Source organism: Eulemur rufifrons, chromosome 7 (genome assembly GCF_041146395.1).
Source record: "Eulemur rufifrons isolate Redbay chromosome 7, OSU_ERuf_1, whole genome shotgun sequence".
In the NCBI taxonomy this organism is placed as follows: Eukaryota; Metazoa; Chordata; class Mammalia; order Primates; family Lemuridae; genus Eulemur; species Eulemur rufifrons.
This window is the reverse complement of record NC_090989.1, coordinates 162,215,066-162,236,282: the sequence shown is the minus strand read 5'-3', so window position 1 is coordinate 162,236,282 and position 21,217 is coordinate 162,215,066.

Sequence of the window (21,217 nt, the reverse complement as noted above, 5' to 3'; positions counted from 1 at the left end):
AAATTGCTGCTGTAGATCACTTCTCTAGCACCTGGGAGCCCTGACTCCCACCAGAACTCACAGAAGGGTGTCTACCCAGTTTGCAGTTTGGTTGGTTGGTTGGTTGCTTGGTTAGTTGGTTAGTTGTGTGTGTGTGTGTATGTGTGTGTCCGTGTGTGTGTGTGCGCGCGCTGTTTGGTGGAGGGAGGTTGTTCGCTGGGGTTTTAGGGGGGTTGTTTGTTTTGCTTTTTGTTTTTTGCTTTGCCCAGATATTTCCCAGACCCCTGAGTGGGCTGTTATTCTTTAGGCACACTTTTCTTTCAAAACAAAGTTTGCTGAAGCCTGAATATTTCTTAATTCTGAGGTTTTGGTCACTTGAGATGGAGAAATTTTCTTTCTCATATTTTAAATTATACAAACTTATCACTGTAGGCAATACAGTTCACTTATAACAAAGGATAAATCTAAGTGAAAGTTAATTCATCATGAATATTGGAGCTTTACATGTTAATGAATATTTTGGTTCTGGTTTGCATGGTTTTAATATAATTTAGAATCACATTAAGTCAGAATAATTTGACTTATAAGAATTAAATGGCCAATAAACATGAGCCACAGATAACACTAATTTTTACTGCTGACATATTCTTCTGTAGTTAATCACCTGTAATTCTGTGAGGCATTACAAAAGTGAAGTGTGGGAAATGGTATTGATTAGTTTTCATCAGCCCAACTTATCATTGTCAATGTTTATGCTGAACCTGGCAAGATTTAAGCAGATAAACTTGCTCCTAATAGTAATACGTATTGTCAATATTTTAAGATGTGAATCAGGAGAAATTATCTCTAATTTGCTGTAGTGGATATTTCCAAAAGCATGGGAGGAAGAGTGCTCTTGAGACCTAAATAATTGAGATAAGCAAAATCATCTGGGAATATTTGGCTTGAGAAGTCCAGGAGGGAAAATCACTCTGTTTATTTCTGATAATGTGCCATTCTGAAATATAATTTCTATTAATGATGGAGTTTCAGTAATCTATAAATAAATCATGAGATGGGATTAAAATCATCCCCAGTTTTGTTTTATGGCTTCCTAAACCAAAGATTATCTCAATTAAAGAAAATCTAACAGGATTTCCCCATTTGTTTTTGGGTTTTTTTCCTACTACTTGCAAAAATGATTCAGACATTTCAAACCCTGAAGACTTATAAACCTTTTAGCCAACTCAATTGAAAAGAGCCTCCTTTTTCCTTTAAAACTTTTTTGACTGGTCAAAGAAATTGGTAGCATCCTATTGTAAGCTAATTTTAGTAAGCAGAATATCTTTTTCCCCCCAATACTTGTCTTTTCTTTGACTTTTGATATTAGATAAAAATTTGTCTAGATATCTAGGACTGGACAGTATACTTACAATATCTTTTCAATTTGCTTATTTCAAAAGGTTTTAATCTTCCTAGGTCAGGTGGGTACTTCTTAGGAACACTGCCATTATCAAAAGATATTTGATTTAAGAAGAAAAATGATGGCTCTATTTTTTAGCTAAGCATAAGAATCTATGGATGTTTCAAAGCCCGGATAAAGAGAAAAAGAGTAAGTTCAGATTCCTGTTATAAACTGCTTGGATCAGCAAATACATTAGCACTGGGACTGTCTATAGCCTTAATTTATAAGGGACATCACTGTCTGCATTTCTTTTGTAATTTTTGATATCCCTTTCCATGTTTTGCCAGTCGTTACTTTCGATCTAATATAGTGGCTATTAACCTTGACTGCACATTGCATTATCTGGGGACTCTAAAGCATACTGCCGCCTGCATCCCAGCCCTGGAGATTCTTACCTCCTCTGGGCCGAGCTGTGACTTGGGCATCTTGATGTCTAAAAGCTCCATAAATGATCCTCATGTGCAACCAAGGCCGAGCCCCTCTGGCTTAACCTGTTCTCATTTCTTATCTTTAGCTCTCTTTACTTCCCGTGGTGCCAGAATGAGCAGTTTGGGAATTCCCAAAGGCACAGAGTGTCAGTGAGATTCTACAGTTTCAATCAACAAACTCACCATCAGTTGACCGACTTGATTTGGGGGCAGTCCAGCCATGTTCAGACAACCTGCTCAGGCCCACGTGGTCGATGGCTGCTAGCATGGAAAACATGGCCTGTTTATTGGGTTTGGCTTTCTTCTTGTGTACATTTCAAGCTAAACCCCTCATTCTTCTTCCTGGGTGTCAGACTGTATTCTCTGTTAATGAACATAGCTGAGTTTCAGCTTCCAAATTAGCAAAGGGAGGAAGGTTTATTGAGTGACCGTGTGAAGGTGACGCAAGTCACTGTCTTAAGCTATTCGTATGTGTGTGCCTGTGTGTGAGTGTTTTATAACTAGGATCCATCAGTTCGCAAAACCTTCATGACTTAGTGTTATTAAGTAAAATACTGTTAGGAAGTTTTGGAGTCTTTCCATTTACAGTAGCCCTTAGTGAATCAGATCTATTTTTCTTCCACATAGAAATGCCATTTATTCCAATCTGAGCAAAGGGGTAGGCCTGTGGCTTTCAATTTCCCATATCTATGAGACTATGGGACAGGCACTGGGAATTTAAAAACCATGCTGAAATTACCCCCTTCAAAGTCATAAACCTTTTGTAAAGTCTGTCTTGTCCACCGCCTTGAACAGGACATGCTTTGGGCTGTGAAGGAAGTGAGACAATGAATGTACAGGGGGGGTGACATGGTGCAGAAAAAAGAGGCAGGAGGGGACAAGGAAAAGAAGAGCGGTGGCCAAGAGACCAGGAAGGCAACAACTAAGTCAGGGGGACTGGGAGGACACAGGCCCCTGCCTGAATAGCTTTGCAGTCACAGATGGGGTAACACCCTTTGGTGGGGTGAGACTATGAGTTAGTTTTTTCTAAAATCTTAAAGGACAATTTAATTCCAGAAAGCCAAGGAACTTGGAGACATCCAAGATATTGATAAGTGAACCACCCATGAAAAAGCACTTAGCATACAATAAGTGCTCAGGAAATGTTCATTGTTATAAATATTATTAATGCCTGAGCCTGGTGGACCAAGGACTTTCAGATTTGGACCTCTGGTGATATAAGATGACTATAGCATCATCCCTAAAAGTATGTATGTGCCCATATGAGTTAGAGTTTTATATTTCGTTCTATTATAAGACTAAGCTGAAACAAATGTTTTATCAGTACTCTGAAAAAATGGGCGCATCAGTTTCATGCAATGAGCCATAAAGAAAACTAATAATTTCCTGAGAATTGGGAGAAATAGGGCCAATACTGATTACAGATTAACACCTAGGGCCATGTAGTTGGAAAACAGACATTCCAGAAATTTTCTGAAGCTGTTGAAAATTATTCAATATTTGTAATAATTCAGGTATGACCCATATCACTGAAATAATTGACTCCACTATGAACTTTCAGAGTCTTACTCTTGAGTAAAATAAAAGCCTAAGACCAAACCAACAGCTCCTTTTTAATAAGATTCTCAGAAATGATCAATTCTGGGCCAAGAAGCTTGTGTATGTTAAGAGTTTGTTTACTTTTATTCTTCATGGTATGGTGTAGGATTGTTCCAAATCATCTCATTTTATCTGTTAGTACACTTTTTCCCTTAAGGCATATGAAGAATATTTGAAATAATTAATGTGTATTTGTTTAAAAAGAGTCTGTAATCCAGATTTTGTATAATTTCAGACTGGCTCTCTCCACCTTAGGCAAAATTAATGAGGTTTTTCTAATGATTGGATAAGATTATGTTAAGAAGTGATAGAAATAATCCTTTTCATCTTTGCCTTAATTTTCTATTCAGAAGATCAGCCATCCCCTACAAATGTTTCTCCCCAAATTTTTATCCAGAACTTAATCGAAAGTTATAGATACAGAACATTCCACCAGAGAAATACCAGTGTCTTCCAAACCACAATTTTCCATCCTTTTCAGAGGTGTTTGCTGCTTTGACAACTGAGCAGAGGGGGGAAATTCACAACCCCCCTCGGTAGCTGTTCTTGCCGCAGCTTTCGTGCCATGCTGGGTGTTAGAAGCCCGCTGGGGTGAGAAGCAGTTTTTCTCCTTACTCTCTACTCTCCTACTAATTCTAGCACCATCCAATTATATTTCCATTTCCAATAACAAGCTGTAAAAAAAAAAAAAAATTGTACACATCAGCCTACAAATAGTGTATACTATAAATTTCTTGTAATGTTTTCTGAAAGGTATAATTTTGTCCACCTGAAGTGATAAAGGACATTTAAAGCATCTCTTGATCGATCTTGGACCACCAGAGGTTCTGGTGTCCCTTTGCCACATGGTCACATTCTAGAAACAATATCTACAACTTTATCATAACAATTATGGCTTTGGGTTTACATGCAAAGCTCTATGGTTTTTAAAATGCATTTTATGGTATTCCTATAGCATGTCTACCTGAGCTAAATTTGACAAATACCATCAGTTTATGTATCAAAGGGAAATTGTCCATTGTTTTCATTTGACCTAATGAGTCATTGGTTAGTGTAGGCTCTGGACTGTGACCCTGCTCAATGCTTTATTCTGCCCCAGAAATTCTACTATTACTACTGAGTGAAAAAAATGACTCTCTTGGTGATTGCCCTCATTTATTGAGCTCTCACTGTGTTCCCAGGAGTCACACTGAAATGTATGCATACATTTGCTCGTTTGATCCTCACAACAACTCTGAAATAAGCATTAATCCACTTTATAAATTAGGAAACTGAGGCACAACGGATTCAAGAACTCTCCTGAGTGACGACATAGGGAACTATCTATTAGGCCCTGCGGCCATCAAGCCTTATGACTTAACTGCAGGCGGCACCATTGACCAGCAATTGTTCTTGTGATGGCTAGAATCCAGGCTGCTTGTTAATAGAGGAAGTGTTAATCATGGCACCTCGCTTCCTGCTTAGATGTTAGCTCCATAGTTGCAGCCTGAGAAATATTTTTCCTGTTTATCTGCTGTACGTTATACTTCAGAGTCTACATTTTTAAAAAGTCCATGAGGACTTTACCTTCACATATACCTAAATACATTTCAAGGTTATTGATATGTTTGCATATTAGGAGCCTTCTTTCTGTTATCTACGAATTTAATAAAAGGAAACCGTGAGACGTGGCATGCAGGTATCATTTCAACAATCAATTTCTTCTCCGCATGGCGTCCTTTTCACTCTTCCCAGTCCCCTGGTGTTTCTATAGTAACCTGACATCCTCAGCTACCACCTTCTTGTTGGCACCAAAGGATCATTTATAATCAGTCCTCCTCCTGTTCTGAAATGCGCCCTTCGATTCATAACACAGCAGATAGTGTGTAAGTTTAACAGGACCCGAAGCATTTCTTGAGTTAAACTCACATGTTCAGAGGAGTGAAAATACCAAGAATTGTGGTGTTGTAGGATTGAGCTTTCAGCTTAACAACTAATAAAAAAGAACCAAGCTGGTCTCTGGGATCTTGGGAGTCAACTGAAGCCCCTTCACACCCATTGCTTTCTCCTACTGTGAAGACTGTTACTGACCAGGGACACAGCCAAATCCAAGAAAGGAAAATTTCAGAAAGTTATCTTTTCCAAAATTAGTGTTATTTTTTTCTCCTGAAAAGCCTCTAGCTTTCCCATCTATAGGACAGGATATGACAAGACGCTTTTGGTCACATCAGATAATCAAACTCATGGCAAAGGCAGAAGAGCCATCTTAGCTGGGTCTCGGAACCAGCCAGGCATTCGTGTCACCTCCACGTGGGGTCAGATGCACCCTCGCAGGGACACCCCCCTCCCCCTCACAGAACATGGTTACCATTCACCTTCTGACTCAAGTGCTATCACTGAATCTTATTGCTTGTCATGTATGATGAATTATTATACTTTTTTAAAACATAAATTCTGTAATTATTTTATGAACAGCCCAATTACATTGCATTTGTCATTTGGAGAGATGAAAATAATTCACTTTTCAAATGTAAACATTCAAAATTCACCAAACCGGCTCCGTTCATAACCTTTCTCCAGCCACAGTCACCTCTGTCTCAGCCGACGGCAAATCCATCCTTCCAGTTGCCGAGACTGGAAAACTTGGAAGCGACCTTTGGTTCCTTATTTTCTCTCGCATCCCGCTTGCAGACTGTCAGGAGATCCTCCTGGTTTCACTCTGGGTCCATCCAGAATTCGACACCTTCTCCCCACTCTCACTGTGTCACCCGGGACACGGCTGTGGCCGTCGCTCACTGTCCCATTGCACAGCCCACCAGCGCACTGCTTCTACCGCTGCCCTCATCCAGGTTATTTTTGATTTAATTGACAAATAATAATTGTATATACTTATTGGATATGATGTGAAGTTTTGATCTATGTATACATTATGGAATGATTAAATCAAGTTAGTTAACATAGCCATCACCTCATGTACAGTACTTCTCAATTGTGTGTGTGTGGTGCAGACATTTGAAATCTGCTCTCTTAGCAATTTTGAAATATACATTACGTTATTGATAACTATCGTTACCTTGCTATGCAAGAGATCTCAAAATCTCATTCCTTCAGTCTAATTTTCAAAATAGCAGCCAGAGCGAGCCTTTAAAGTGGCATCATATTATGTCACTCATCTCTGAAAGCCGTGCAGGGGGTTTCAACATTGAATAATGATGGACTAATTTAGCGTTTCATTGGGAACAGCTAAAAGGCTTACAGAAAACAAACAAACGGAAAAACAAGATGAAATCTGTTGGAAGACACCAGACAGTTACCACGACAATAAGAACTCGGGGAGCCAAGATGACAGAGCAATAGGAAAGACGGGTGAGCCTGACACTCAGGGTTACTTTCCCCTTGCTGAGTCCCAAGCTGCGGTGGACAGTCTGAGAATATGAGCGGAGGGTCCTGCAATCCTGTCAGCTAGAGAAACACAGGTGCAGAGCCCCCCAAGGAGGAAAGGCTCTGTTAATCGCTGCCAGCTCACAAGAGACGCCTAAGAACAATGCCCTAGCTATGGAGGTTGTCCTGGTTGTACAGTTCAGGCCTCACAAAGGCTGGGGCTCACCTTCCCATCTCAGACTGGACTAAGGTGATCTACCCATACCGTAACTGTGACCACAGAGAAATACGAATCTTTTTTGCAGGAAGATACCATCTAGAGCCCCAAGTTAGCCTTTATAATTTTTCCAAAATTTAATACAAAAAGACAAGTCAAAATGTCATGAGAAGACAAGCCAAAATGTCAAATAAACAAAACGAAAAAAGAGAAAATAGGAATAGATCTGTACTGGCTCAGGAAGCACAGACACTGGAGTTATTGCAACCAGACTCCAAAATAACTGTGAGTGACATGTCTAAAACATCAGATGGCAAGATGAAGAATATAATTAGAGAGGTAGAAACTTCAAAAAACAGAAAAGAAAAAAAACTAACAAATTGGAAAGCAAATACATAGAAAGAATTAACAAGACTAATAGTTCATTGACAAAAACAAAACTGTTAAAAATTGATAAGCATCATTAAAAGACTATTTATGACAAAAAAAATAAAGAGGGCAAAAGTTACCAATATCAGGAAAGAAAATGCAAACATTACTATATAAAGAGCCTGTGTACATTTTAAAAATAAGAAGATATTATGTACAATTTTATGACAATACAATACTTAAATTTCTAGAAAAACACAATTATCAAAACCAATACAGGAATTATTAGAAAATCTTAAAAGCTCTATAGCTATTAAAAAATCAAATCAATAATTCATTATCATATAAAACCTTCTCCTAAGCAAAACAAAACCCCAGGTCAAATTGACTTCACTAGTGACTTCTTTCAAATATTTAAAAGGAAGAAATAACACTTATCCTACACATACTCTTTCAGGAAATTAATTAACGTGCTACTTTGGACTTAGCCTGTTTATCAGCGTAATCGTGACTTTTGCAGTTCACTTCCTACTTTCTAATCATGCAGCTGCATGCCGCATTCACCAAGACGCAGTGACGTCACCAGGGCTGGGCTCTCTCTGCACGCTGACTGCATTCTGCCACCTGCACTCCGCTGCCCCCTGGAAACCGAGTGCGGCCACCTGACTTGCTTTGGCCAATAAAACGTGAGCAGAAGTGACGTGTCACTTCCCCGTGAGAGATTTAAGAGCCGACACACTTTGCCAATGATTTTCTCCCCTCTGCACAGCAGCTGCGATGTTCAAGATGCTGGCTTCTCCATCAGCCTGGGTCCCGGAATGAGAAAAAACAAAGTGGACCCGGAAAAAGAGGATAAAAAGAGCGACTTTTCTGTCAAGCCTAAGAGATTCAAGTCAAGAGACAGCAAGGCATGTCTTGAAAAGAACTGTGAGTGTAACTATGGGCACATGAAGCTGATCAAAATCAAATAGATAACAAGCCAATTAAGGACGAAAAACACTTACAACTGTTCAAGATTTAAAACTGTCCTTGGCCTTCCAACCTTCCTCAGGCAGGAAGCAGCTGAGAAAGCTGTTGTGTCCCCGAGGAGGACGTGTCCTCCAATGCTCACTTCAGATGTGGCCGAGGAGATTGTAGGTGAAGGAGAAGCTCCCAGGGGAGCAGACCGAATGGACTGCGGAGCTGCTGAATGAGAACATGGCAGGGTGGCGCCTCCCGGCCCCCTGTGCGTAGGTGGAGCCTCTTCTGACGGTGCGAGTGGGGGTGATGTGCCACTGTCCCCACTTTCAGTGAGGGGCTCTCCGGAGTTTTCCCTCTGGCTTAGAGACCTGCGTCACGCTGTCAGCCTGGGTCCTTGCGAGACTATGATAAGCAGCGTGCCCAGCCAGCCCGTGACGAGCGTGCAGTGTGGGCAAGAAATAAACCCTCATCGTACTGAGCTTAAATCTGAGGGTTGTAAGTTTCCCCAGCATAACCTAGTTCTCACTGATAACGTTGTTGGAGCCAAAACTCTCATCTCTGGAAAAACTCCAATGACTTACCTTATGCAATTCTTTTTTTTAATATATATTTTTTTATTTCAGAATATTATGGGGTATACATATTTTGTTTACATAAATTGCTTTTGTACTGTTTGAGTCAAAGTTATAAGTGTGCCCATCACCCAGACAGTGTGCATTGCACCCATTAGATGTGAATTTACCCATCCACTCCTCCCCCCTCCCACCTGCTTGATATCCAATGAATGTCATTTCCATGTGTTCCCCTGTGCAGTTCTTTCTCTGAACATGCCATATGCCTTAGTGAATCCTGGGGCTAACGCAGTATTGAAGTGACTGGATCCAATCCTGAGCCTCTGGTCTCATGAACTATTTTACGTCTCCTCTAACAGGCTTCCGTCATTCCCAGACAGTGGCCCAAGACAAAAGGAAGCTTCTCTTTCCCAGCTTAGCTTCAATCACAAAACTCTCCATTTGTTTTGACCAAGGGGAGATGCTACTCTGCCTGGCCCAGCCGAGTCACGTGTCCACGTCACGTGTCCACCCTGGGATGCGGGAGCTGGGACAGGATGCCAGCAGCAGTGGGGGAGGGGCAGTGAGACAAGGTAGACAGTAACCACAGCTGATAACACCCTTTGCCACCTTTTTGTCCCAAGGACACCAGGATAGTACCAGCTCTAGCCAGAGCTCTCCACTGGCGTCGGCTCACAGGAGGGGAGGCAGGGAGGGAACTTTCCTTAGTCTGCCCTCCTTGTGAACAAAGTACATTATAAAAAGAAAAGTCTCCCTTTGCGTCTATGATAAAAATATAAATAACTTTGTTTTAAACTTCAAGTAGTAATTTGTAAAGCTATTCATCTGAGAATGCTGGTACCTACCAAGCTATTCTTGCCATGATTGTCATTAATAATTAATATTAACATAACCCAAATGTGTCATGGTTTGGGAGTCCCCTCCAGGGTAATAACAACAGAATCTTTGCTCCACCACCCCCATCGCCCCCGCCTCCATCAAAATGTTGCTCAGCTCTTTCCAGGACTCCCCAAGCAGCACTCAAAGACCTCTTGAATCTATTCAGTTGGCTGCTTGCTGGGGCCGACCCCAGCTCCCAACCCTTGTTGCCCCCAAGCTTGTAGTCACCTGGCACCATCTCCTCCCCATGGGGGTTCCCTGCAGGGGTTGCCTTCACCACCTCTGGGCCCACAGATGTGGTGTTAGGAGCCTCCCAGCCCCAGGCAGGCCCAGCAAGGAAGAGGAAGAGGAAGAGGAAGAGCCTGCCTGATCCCCACAAACCAGCTTGAGAACCCAAAAAACCTCTCCACGACATGGAGCTCCCTCCTTGCAAAGGGATCAAACCTCAGCATCCTGGACTGAAGGGTTCACATCTGTGTCACTTTGCCAGGACCAGCGAGTGAATGTTTGTCCTCTACCCATGTCAGACAGACCAGAACAACAACAAACGTGTGCTTAAGGAACCTGTCTCCTCTGTTAAAAGTCACTAGTATATTCTTAATCATGGTTGTCCTTTCCCATAAAAAAGTTCTTTATTAAACTCGATGCCACTCAGCCACCTGAAACATAAAGAAACCAAATGGTCATTGAGCACTACCGCATGCCAGGCATTCATTACCTGCATTACTTAATCCTCACACTGGCCCAAAGGGGAAAGTACCACTTACATCCCACCTGGCAAAGGCAAAAACTGAGGACCAGCAAGAGAATGAGATCTGCCCAAGGTCAACCGAGCTAATGAGGAACAGAGACCTGCCTGTCACCATCACCTGCTCCTAGCCGTCACTCACACTTGGCTCAGCAAACAGGACCACGTAATAAATTGTTACTTCTTGATGTTCCCCCTTAACTGCCAATAAAGGTACAAGAATGCTCCCTATTTTCAAAGTCAGAAAAGTTTCCAAGAAAGAAAGAAAATGTTCTTGCAAAGAGAGAACATAAAGACCAGCGTGTGTGTTGTTTCACATTAAAGCTGTTACTAAACTAGTAAACTTGTTGAAAGAGGAATGCTATTTACATTACATGACTTGAGTTTTTCCATTAAAAAGTATAATATTGGATGATTGTGCGTTTTGTTTGTGTGAAGGGGGGAACCTTTACCCCTCTGAAATTGCAAATGTTGTTAGAAAGCATTGCATATTTATTAGCCCATCTGCTGCTAGAGCATTAAAGGGGGAAAAAAATCTTACTATAAGCAATTTATTCACAGTTACAGTTTTACCACCTGATGTGCAAAATAACAACACTTGGTAAGCATTTATTATTGTGCTGAGTAATTTCAATTTAATTCATAACATTTTTTTAAAGACCACAAAAATGAACATTTGCTTAGCATCAGGTTTTGTTTCCATATTTTCGTTGAAAAGAATAATCGCTAGTACTTGGGGGGATCAGGGTGGGTTGCTCTCCAGCATGTTTTCCAGGGATTTCAACTGGTTGAGGTTTTAGAAACCTGACTATGTGGTTACGGACATGGAAGATGCATGTTACCTAAATTGACAAGGTAAAGATTTGAAAGGTGAAGTTGAATCAGACCTCCCAGGTGTTTCCAGGACAGACAGCTCTGCTGGGAGGCAGCTGCTGTATTTTGCTAACTCTGAGTCCAATTGCAGTACAAGCTGAGACTGTTTATCTCTCTTGGCAAAATACCAGCAATGCGTATCAGTTGGGGGATCCTTAGAAAACAACTGATCCCAAAATAACAATTAAATAAGAACTTGGGCAGAAAATCACAGCCAGTGTGTGACTTCCACACCTGGAGAAAGGTAAAAAAAAGTCTCTATGGGAGAGCGGCCTGTCTACTCCAGTCCATCTCCTGCCGTAAAAGGGGAGCAGTGGGCTTTTGAGTTGAAGACGGCGTCTCTCAGGTCTTCTTTGGCATCATGAAGGAGAATTAGAGTCCTTTAAGCAGAACCTCTGAGTTCCCGTCTGATCATAGGAGTCCAGGTGATTGTCACTGACTTGGCTGCCATCCGTGCCGCCCTTGGCAAATTTGCCTGTCCCGCTCCTTTCACGTGTGCTCTGGTTGCCCATCACTGCGTACCATGCAGCACCAACTTGAGTGGTGTAAGACCACAGCCACGGTATATGCCCATGGGTTCTGTGGACGGCTTAACTCAGCTTCACAACACCTGGGGCCTCGGCTGGAAAGGCTCAAATGGGTGGGGCTGACTGAACATCTGGTGTCTGGAATCATCAGGCAGCTTCCTGCCACCTGTCTGGTGCCTGGGCTAGGCTGACTTGAAGGCTGGGCTCTGGCTGGGACTACTGACTGCAGGATCTACAGGTGGCCTCTCCACGTGGCTTGGACCTCTCCCAACATGGCAGCGGGCCCGAGAGGAACATCCAGAAAGCGAAGGTTGCCAGTGAGCCAGGTGGGAATTAGTCTCAGAAGTCACACAGCTTCTCTCCCATTGCATTCTCTTGCTTACAGTTCAGGTTCAAGGGGGTGTGGCCAGGTCCCATTGCAGAAAGGCACGAGAGTTGGGAGCTATTGTTGCCATAATCTTAGGGAAATAAAATCAGCCACAACGTAACCGGAGCATGGTGGTCTCCACTTCGGATTTCAGCCCTGATTCTCTGAAAGGAAAGTGTCAAGAAAGAAACAGAGGTCCCAGGGGAGAAATCTTTCGAAAAATTGCTTCATTCAATCCATAGTCACGGCCCCCTCCCTCCTGATTCATCTGGACCACACAACCCCTCTCTCTCCAGCGACACTGATCTTCAGGCTTCTCTTACTTGCCCCGGCCCGTCCACCCCCAGGCCTCTGCCCTGCCTTGCTCCCTCCCCTCTTCTGTGTGTTGACACCCTCATGCCTGCAGATCTCAGCTTAACCAGCACTTCTGTGCAGATGACTTTCCCAACCTCCTTGATTCGGTCAAACTCCTGGAATAGATGCTCATAGCACTAAGCACTTTATCACAGTTATAATATTTTAAAAAACACATTTAATGTCTACCTCCTCATTTTGACTCTAAACACTATGAGGTCCCTAACTCTGCTTTCGGTGGCCACTGATAACGCCTCACCCCCGACATATACATACACAGGTGCAGGATCCCTGGCCCAGAGCAGGGGTTAATAAACATTTGCTGGGACAGATTTATATAGGTCTTGAGCACCTCCTATCCACCAGACACTGAGTGAGATGCGGGAATACAGTAGCGACCGGGGCAACCCCACTGCTGTCACCGTGGAATTCACATATGGATGAGGAGACAAACGATAAACAGATAAACCCATTGGATGCTTGTGTTGAAAGAAGGGCCCTTGGAGAGAAAAGTAAGGGGCCTAACATAGCCCTGGAGTCCGGGGAGGTTTTCTTGAGGAAATGAGATTCCCACCAAGTGCTTCTCCCCTCCCCTCTCCCACTCCGAGTGCTCCATCCCAGGCAAGCGTGTGGGCATGCAAGTCTCAATTTCTTCCTTTCTTATAGGAGCAAATAATTACTCCTTTGTAATTTACATGTCTGTGTGTTACAGGATGAATCAATATAAGCCAAGGAAAGAGAAGCATAAATATATTTTTCAGTGTGAATGGGCTGTTTAATATTACCTTGTGCACTAATTAAGTTGTATGTAACGTGGAGAGCACTTTGACAGTTAAACTTAATGACCCTGTGCCTAAAGAGGAAAGACACATTTACAGTGAAATTATAGTCGGAGCCGTAATGCCTACCCAGAGAAAGGCTTCCAAGTAGATTGTTTCCAAACGCCTCAAAGCACCAGCTTTGAAATAACAATAATGTACAAGTGACAGCACTGTCCTTTAAGCAACTTAATTGTTTGCAAGAATATTTCTTCTGCCTGTCCACCCAGCAGAGCTAAAAGTCGGAGCAGTTAATAAGGTTCTGGAGTTATTTTACTGACCCTAGAGTCCAGAGAGTATTAGGTGGCCAAGGAAGTCTTCAAAATCACCGTCTTGTATCATCAGGAGCTTATATCAAGGCCATCACCTCCACACATGATCTCAATTAATCTTTGTGATGACCCTCTAAGATTTTTTGTAGCTATTGACAGATGAGGAAACTGAGTCTCAAAGAACTTAAACAACTTTATTCATTCTTCCATTCATTTCAACAAATAGTCTGTGAATGCCTGCTTTCTGCCAGACCCCGTTCTGAGCACTGGGGATTTGACCAAGACCGTCAAAGTCCCTGTCCTCATGGCACTTAAATTCCAGTGGGGAAATCCTGGTAAACACATGGACAGTGGCACAAGATGAAACATGCTTGAAGGGAACGAGACCAAGTTAGAGAGGAACACACAAAGAGGGCTTCCACTTGAGATGGCATGGTCAGAAAAAGGCCCTCCAAGGAGGTATTTAACCAGATTTGAATGCTGAGGAGGGGGCAGCTCAGGGAGGGGGTTTCCAGGTGGAGAAAACAGCTGGTACAAAGGCCTGGGGATGGACTGTGTTTGACACGTTCGGGGACAAGGGGGGTGGCCAGAGTGGTTTGCACAGGCAGTGCTGGGTGGTTTTTCTACTGGAACATGGACTCTAGCTGGCTCTGCCTTGCTCCATGGCCTTAACCTCTGTGCTTTGCAGCCTCATACCTGGAAAAAGTGACATAGAAGAAGCCTGAGCTGGTTCTTTGGCTGGAGAAAAGCCAAGGAGTGGTTTCCCCTCTTCTGGGGAAATACAGGCCATCAGACCAGGAATATAATGAAGACATTTCAAGAGTTGAGTGGAAACAGGTTCATCAAGCCCAGCACTAACCAGATGAGACTCTGTTTTACCAGATAGAGCTATCTCACAAAATGACACCTAAAAAATCGTAGCTGAAAAATCTGGGTGGAACACAAGATCTTCTGTGCCTGCAAAGTGAACTATTTGCTAACACAAGTCATTACACATTTTATTCATTCATTTGTTTACATGCTATTATAAATCCTCTACTATATGCCAGGTAAACAAGGAAGCTGGTACACAAGATACACTCTGCCCCTGCCCTCACGGAGTTGACGGTGTACGTAGTAATGCCTAACCAGGCAAGACACAAAATTGGCCTTCAATAGGTAGTAGATGAACATATGAATGAATAAATTAATGAATGAGGCCAAACTTGAATTCTTCCACAGCTCATCCAAGAGGGAATGACGGAAATCAGAAGTTTATGAGATGGTCACCTATTAAGAAGCCAGACAGTGGTCATGGCTGACATCATTGATTGATTTCCCCAATAGCCTCTTCCCCTTCATCTTGCTAGCACGAGTCTGGGCTGGGGAACAGAATACCCAGTTAGAGTACTCCCTCCTCAGATTCCCATGCAGCCAGACATGACCAAGTCACCAGTTCTGGCTAATCAGGTGTCAACCAAATTATTTAGGGTGAAGAAAATTATTGTTTTCCTGAAAACAATGAAAAGACTCAGAAAAAAGTACGTACCTTCTCTTCTACTTCCTTCTTCTTCCTACCTGAAATGTAGGAGCAATGCCTGGAGGTGCCACAGCCATTTTGCAAGTGTGAAGGCAAAAGTCACACACCAAAGATGTCAGAGGAAGAAGCTAGAAGTGTGGGCCCTTTATTCTTCTTTGAGCAGCTGCACCTGCCCTGGGCCACACTTTCCAGAACACATTCCACATAAGAAGAAGTCCCTTTTGTCTATAGACCCCAAGCCTCATACTTGGATAGAACTCAGGGTTTCATGAACTTGAGGGGGAAAGGTTGTATCTTCATTTTTACAGAGCCTAACTGAGGTTCGGCATTGCCTTACATTATGAATGTGGACAACAGACAAGAGTAGTATCAGCAGCGTGTGTGACTCTGTGTGATGGTTTGCTTTTAGTTGGCAAGGCCAGCAATATATCTTCACTGTCCTACCCTCAGGGTTGTATCAACTCTTCAGCCCTATGTCACAATGTAGTTGACAAGGATCGTGATTGCCTTTCCCTTCCACAAGATGTCACACTGGCCCATCACACTGATGACATTATGCTGATTGGACCTAGTGAGCCAGACAAAGCAACTACCTTTGACTTGTTGGTAAGACATTTGCATGTCAGAGGATGGGGAATAAATCTGACTCAATTTCAGGGGACTTCTATCTCAGTAAAATTTCCAGGGGGACAGTGGTATGAGATATTTCCAGATATCCCTTCTAAGGAGAAGGATAAGTTGTTCCATCTGGTGTCTCCTACAACCAAGAAAGAGGCACAACACCTAGTGGGCCTGTTTGGATTTTAGAGGCAACATATGCCTCATTTGGGTGTGTTACTCCAGCCCATTTACCAAGCAACCTGAAAAGCTGCTAGATTTGATTGGGGCCCAGAACAAGGGGAGGCTCCCCAGTAGGTCCAGGCTGCTGTGCTAGCTGCTCTGTCGCTGGGTCATATGATCCAGCAGATCCAATGGTACTCAAAGTATAAGTAGCAGATAGGGATACTATTTGGAAGCTTTGGAAGCCCCCATAGGTGAATCAGAGTGCAGGCCCTTAGACTTTTGGAGCAAGGCCCGACCATTATCCACAGACAACTACTCTCTGGTTTAAGCGGGCCCTGAAGGTACAAGTAAGCTACGTGAAGAAGTGTTCAAATGCCCATGGTGCCCCTCCTGCTTTACTGCCCTCTCTCTCCCAGCATCACCTACGGGCTCGTGAGGAGCTCCCTATGACCACTTGACAGAAGAAGAAAAGACTCAGGACTGGTTTACAGATGGTTCTGCACAACATGCAGGCACCACCAGAAAGCGGACAGCTGTAACACTATAGTCCCTCTCTGGGACATCCCTGAAGAACAGTGTAAAGGGGAATCTTCCCAGTGGGCAGAACTTCAGGCACTGCACCTGGTTGTGCACTTTGCTTGAAAGGAGAAATAGCCAGACATGTGATTATATACCAATTGCACAGGCTATAGTCAATAGTTTGGCTGAATAGTCAGGGACTTGAAAAGGGAAAATTGGAAACATTGGAAAATTGGTGACAAATAAATTTGGTGAAAGAGGTATGTGGAAAGACCTCTCTGAATGGGCAAAGGACCTGAAAATATTTGTGTCCCATGTGAATGCTCACCAAAGGGTGACCTCAGCAGAGAAGGATTCTAATAATCAGTGGGATGACCTATTCTGTGGATACAAGTCAACCTCTTTCCCCAGCCTCCCCAGCCATCACTCAATGGGCTCATGAACAAAGTGGCCACGGTGGCAGGGATGGAGGTTAAACATGGGCTCAGCAACATGGACTCCCACTCACCAAGGCCAACCTGGCTATGCCCACTGCTAAGTGCCCAGTCTTCCTGTAGCAGAGACCAACACTGAGCCCCCAGTGTGGCACCATTCCCCAGAGAGATCAGCCAGCTACTACAAGCAGATTGATTACATTGGACCACGTCTATCACAGAAGGGGCAGTGTTTTGTCCTTACTGGAATAGACACTCTGGATACAGATCTTCCTTCCCTGAACACAATGCTTATTCCAAGACTACCAGCCATGGATTTACAGAATGCCTTACCCACCGTCATGGTATTCCATACAACATTGCTTCGGACCAAGAAATTCACTTCACAACCAAAGAAGTGCAACAGTGGTCCCATGCTCATGGAATTCACCGGTCTTACCTTGTTCCCCACCATCCTGAAGCTGACTTGATAGAATGATGGTTTGGCCTTTTGAAGACTCAGTGATAACACCAGCTAGGACCTCGCTGGGCTGGGGCAAGGTTCTTCAGAAGGCTGTGCATGCTCTGAATCAGCATGCAATATGTGCTGCTGTTTCTTCCGTAGGTAGAATTCAGAGGTCCAGGAATCAACGAGTGGAAATGGGAGTGGCACCACACGCAATTATCCTCAGTGGCCGAGTAGCAAAATGTTTGCTTCCTGTTCCCATGACTTTATGCTCTGCTGGCCTAGAGGTCTTAGTTCCAGAGGGAGGAATAATGCCACCAGGAAACACAACAATGATCCCCTTGAGCTGGAAGTTAAGACTGCCACCCAACCACTTTGGGCTCCTCATGACCAAAGTCAACAGGCCAAGAAGGGAGTTATGGTGTTGGCTGGGATATCTGATCCAGACCACCAAGGGGAACTTGGAGTGTGACTCCACATGGAGGCAGGGAAGAGTATGTCTGGAATATAGAGATCTCTTAGGGCGTCTCTTAATATTACCCTGCCCTGTGATTAAGGTCAATGGAAAACTACAACAACCCAATCCAGGCATAACTACAAATAGCCCAGAAGCTTCAGGAATTTAAAAAAAAAAAAAAATATATATATATATATATATACACACACACACACACACATACACACACACACACACACACACACACATATACATACACACACACAGAACCCTGACTAATCTAATATACTTTGTCAATAGAAATCACAGACGTTTTCCTTTAGAATTATTGTTGTTGTCAATATCTCTATTTATCACTTACAGTTATTATTTTGAAATTCTGGTGGTTGTTATTAGACACCCTTCTTGACCTAGTTATTAATACACTAATAAAAAAGACCAAATCCTACTCTATCTCAAATTTGGGTTTTAAAAAATATTTTTAAAATTGTTTCAATATTATTGGCTTTCTTCTTAGTCCTGTGTATTTCATTTTACCCATATAAAAACATTTTTCTGAGAAGGGCCTCTGGGCTTCACCAGGCTGCCAAAGGAGGTCGTGGAACAAAAAGAGGGTCAGAACCTCACTTCCATTGAGTTAAGCACTGTGATCAGGTTTCTTTACATGTAGCACAACAGAATTCCTAATTGATCCTCCCATCTTCCCAACCTAAGGTGTTGGGCAACAATGAGGGAGTAGAAATTTCTGGAACCAAGATGAGAGACACTGATGAATAGAGAACAAGCTTTGTAGCTTATTTCCGTTTGACCTTGATTTTTTTCCCTAACTCTAAGAGTCCCCTGTTGAAATGCAGATACCCCTGGAAGAAACTAGAGGAAGGTAGTCGTCAATATCTTTTCCTCCTTCACAATCCTTCCCTTGGCCAGGCCTCCCTGCCACTCACAGGGCAAAATTCCTGTGATAAAGGTGGAAAATGGCTTCCTCCTTGTGGGTGTATGGTCCTCGAGGACCCGAAAGCTTGGAAAATCCATAGAGGCTTTCTCCACCTGTACTGCCATCCTCAGACAAGCCTCCCCGCTTCGAGCCTCCCTGGCAGTCTCTGGGCCACGTGCTTTATGGCGGCTGACGTTATGTCTTCCGGCTGGGATGATTTGCACTCTGACGGTTATCCAGCTTGGCATGCCCAACCTTTGAACGACCTGCCCTTTATCACAGCAGCCAGTTTGCCCAGAGCCATTTGTCCAGACTACAGCCTCTTGGCTCCTGTGACATGACTGCAATAGGCCCACCAGGGAGTTGAAAGAAATAATATGTCACATCCATGGGGTAAGCATAGGTCACCCTTTCTCTGTGGCAATAGAACATCTGCTCCAGGGAGATGAATTGATAACCACTTCATCATTCACAGTGATGAAATCCAGCCAACTTTCTTTTCCTGTTGTGTTTGGCTATAGAACATGGCCAGAGCCTGAGAAGGAAAAGTCAGAAGATCTCAGACAACCATGGGAGGCCTAGTGTTGGCTGTGGCTGGATGGCATGAGACCCCCATAGAGTTAAGGTCATCTTCTACCCCTAGCCTGGAATCCTGAGACATGTGCTGCTCTAATGCTTCTTAAGAACATCAAATCTACTGAGTATTCCTTTCAGGAGGCTTGCAGTGGTGCTTCCTGGGCTTTTGTGTAGTATTTTGTGCATGGAGTTATCAGACTTTGAGCGTATTAGTTATATACTGCTGTGAAACAAATTACCCCAAAACTTGGTAACTAAAAACAATAAACATTGCTGTGATCAGGCTTAGCTGAAGGCTTCTCCTTCAAGGTCTCTCACGAGGTTGCAATCAAGGTGTTGGCTGGAACTACAGTCTCATCTGGAGGGTCAGATGAGGGAGAATCTGCTTCCAAGATCACTCATATGATTGTTGGCAGGATTTAGGTCCTCATGGGCCATTGGAGCGAAGGCTTTGGTTCCTCACTTAGTTCCTCACTGGCTGTTGGCCAGAGGCCTCCTGCAGTTCATGGCCAAGTGGGCCTCTCCCCAGGGCAGTTCACAGTATGGCAGCTGGAGTCCATTAGAGAGAGCAAGTAAGAGAGTAATGGAAGATGAGCAAGATGAAAGCCAGTGTCTTTTTATAACCTGATCTCAAAAGTGGCCTCCCTTCATTTCTGTCACAGTCTATCCATTGTCTAAGCAGGCCACTGGGTCCAGCCCTCACCTCACTCAAGGGGAAGGGATTATACAAGAATACGAGGTGAGGATCACTGGGAGCCATCCTAGAAACTGCCCACCAAAATGGATAGTTTTCTGAAACTGTTCATATTTTATGCATGCATTGCATTTTGAATTTTTTGTGCCTCTATCTCCAGATTGTAAGTATGTTGTTACCCAACACTGGAGGTTCTTAACCTGAGATCCATGGGCACTGGGGAAAGTTCTAGGAGTCTCTTAGCTATAAGCCAAATGTTGAGTGTACACGGATTTTGCTGGGAAGAAGACCTGTAGTTTTCATTAGATTCCCAAATGTGCTCAAGACCCCAAAAAGATTAAAAAACAACACACTCCCCATAATGTTTATGAGACATCTGTCTCTGTCCCTAAAATGCTATCAGGCAGTGTTGGAGAACTGATAGAGGAAATGGCCAGCTGCATGGCAGGTCGGGGCTGGCAGGACAGAGCTGGCCTGCTCAGAGTCCATATTGTCCCACAGGTAGAGGAACAGAGGCCTGGGGAGAGGGGAGGAGCAGGTAAAGGTACTGCCCTGGGCCACAGGTGTCCTGACAGGTTTGGAGGCCAGGGCTTGCTTCATTTTTGCCATGCTGCTTTCATCAATACATGATCTAACCAAGGAGTGGCACCGTGTGTTTCGATGACCATCCCACAAACCTGGGTCTTTGCCCAGGTTTTTGCCTGTATAAATGTTACTTCAACATTGTCCTGACAGGTAAAAATCCTTTCTCAATGCCTTCCTTTCACCTCTAATTTTTTTCCCTTCAGTTCATTTGAGAAACCTTGCTCTATACTTCACCATCCACAGGACAGGAAGTGAACAGTAGCCACTTTAAAACTCAAACTTTTTAATGGAAGAAGTAAGATGGGCGAGAGGTGATGACTGGCGCCCTGGATGAAGTCACTTTTGCAAAGGTGGCCCCTCTAATCAAACCATGTGCTTGATTGAGATGCCCCAGTAAAGAGCGTGTCTGGCTTTTACTATCCCCTCTGCACACTTAAGATATGTGACCTTGGGTAAGTCACTTACCCTCTCTGGGCCTCAGTTTCTGTATCTTTAAAATGGGAAT